Source organism: Enhydra lutris, unplaced genomic scaffold (genome assembly GCF_002288905.1).
Source record: "Enhydra lutris kenyoni isolate GAN:26980312 unplaced genomic scaffold, ASM228890v2 scaffoldscaffold47, whole genome shotgun sequence".
In the NCBI taxonomy this organism is placed as follows: Eukaryota; Metazoa; Chordata; class Mammalia; order Carnivora; family Mustelidae; genus Enhydra; species Enhydra lutris.
Genome location: NW_019154131.1, coordinates 70,705 through 72,306, shown reverse-complemented (window position 1 = coordinate 72,306; position 1,602 = coordinate 70,705). Strand labels below are relative to the sequence as shown.

The 1,602-nt window shown below is 53.6% G+C and overlaps 1 protein-coding gene across 5 annotated transcripts in view; it reads right to left on the bottom strand.

Annotated features, from left to right (window-relative positions):
* The window catches only part of LOC111156580 (ral-GDS-related protein-like), a 27,558-nt gene extending 26,201 nt beyond the window's left edge, over positions 1-1,357 (bottom strand). For 3 of the 5 annotated variants that reach the window (XM_022517568.1, XM_022517572.1, XM_022517571.1), the window contains exon 1: positions 1,295-1,354. The gene's annotated coding sequence lies outside the window, so the exon portion shown is untranslated. Of the gene's footprint in view, positions 1-1,294 lie in introns of all 5 variants that reach the window. The other 2 variants (XM_022517569.1, XM_022517570.1) reach the window with 2 other exon arrangements.
* Positions 1,358-1,602: the final 245 nt, after the last annotated feature.

Genomic DNA, 1,602 nt, shown 5'->3' with positions numbered 1-1,602 from the left:
TTCACTTTCACAACTCTTGAAAACTAATCTCTCGTAACAGTAAGTAATTAATTTACATTCATTCCAAACCGAACGAGATAGTGTAAACCTCAAGGAATCTGAGATTGTAAGTAACCTCACCTGGGAACCAGGTGTGTGTGTGTGTGTGTGTGTGTGTGTGTGTGTCCTCTGAGGTACTTCACAGGGTATAAATAGAAATACTTAGCAACTTTTAATCTCATGAACAAGATCTTTATTTAAAATTCTCACATATAAAATGAATTATTTTATGTCATATTTCCTCAAGTGTGTTTTTTCCCTCATTTTAAGAATAAAAAAGACATCCAGAGGAAACAAGGTTGTCCTTTTCTCAGCCTCCAGAAACACTAGGGACAGCACAGGTAGCACAGGTGCTTGGTCTTAAACAAAAGTTAAGACTAAGTAGGGAAGAAAATGGAAAACAGAACACAGCCTAGCAAAGCAGCCAGAGATCACATGCAGCAGGTGACAGGAAGCCTTGGAGACACTTCACAGCCACCAGGATGAGCTTCATCCCAGGTCCCTGCAGGCCCCCTGGGCTCCACAGAACCTCCACCCAGCAGTCCATAAAAACGAAAGGCAGCAAAGAACTCTGTCATCCTGGCAAGAAAGAAGCAGCAGCCTCCTTGAACCCAGGAAAGCCACCCCTCCCTCCACAAACCGGAGGAGCCCCCTTCACACCAACCACACAAGGAAGCCCAAGCGGCCAAACCCAAAATAAAAATAAAAATAAGAGGAGCGCAGGAAGATAAATGACAGTTCAATTAAATTTATCCTGGGAGCGCTGGGAGGCTCCGTCTTTCTGAAGACTCTGACTCAAAAGTAAAAATAAAATTTAAGAGGAGGGAGCCCACAGAAGAGAGGACAGTTCAGTTAAGTCTGGACTGGGAACACTTGGAGACTCTACTTCGGGTGTCAGAGTCAGAAATAAAAATTAAAAAACGAGAATGGGGAGGTGTCAGTTTATTTTGTGTGTGAGTGTGTGCGCGTGTGTCTGTGTAGCACCTGGAGTGCAGGTGCCAGGGAGGGGAAAGTGGCGGCTCCGCCGTCCTTGAGGTGACCGGGCTCAACCCCGGGGTGAGTTTAAGCTCTGGGCGACAGGGCAGAGTCTGAGGGCCAGACTGCCCGCTGTCGGGAACAATGCTGGGCCCCGGAAAGGAGGGTCTCACACCACCCCCACGCGCCCCGCCATGCCGGCGGCATCCCAGCCCCCACCCTCCCCTGGCCCACGTCAGGGCAGGAACGCCCAAACCCGGGGTCCCAGAGCGGGCCTCACCCAGCAGCGCCCGCAGGTGCTTCAGGCGCGTCAGCCCGTCCTTCTCCGGGTCCAGCACCTTCTGGGTGGACTTCTTCAAAACCCCGTGGCTACTTCCAGAGAACGTCCGGCGGCGGCTGGAAACCGCCCCCTGGCGGGGCAGGGGCGCCTTCGCCTTGCGAATAACCGCATAGGATCCGGGTCCCGGTCGCGCGGACCCCTCGCCAACCGCCGGCGGCCGCGGCCGTTGCCTGCGTGGCAGCCGCCGCAGCCGCCGCAGCCGCCTCAGCGGAGGCTCTAGGGAGGAGGGGCAGGGCAGGTACTGCGAA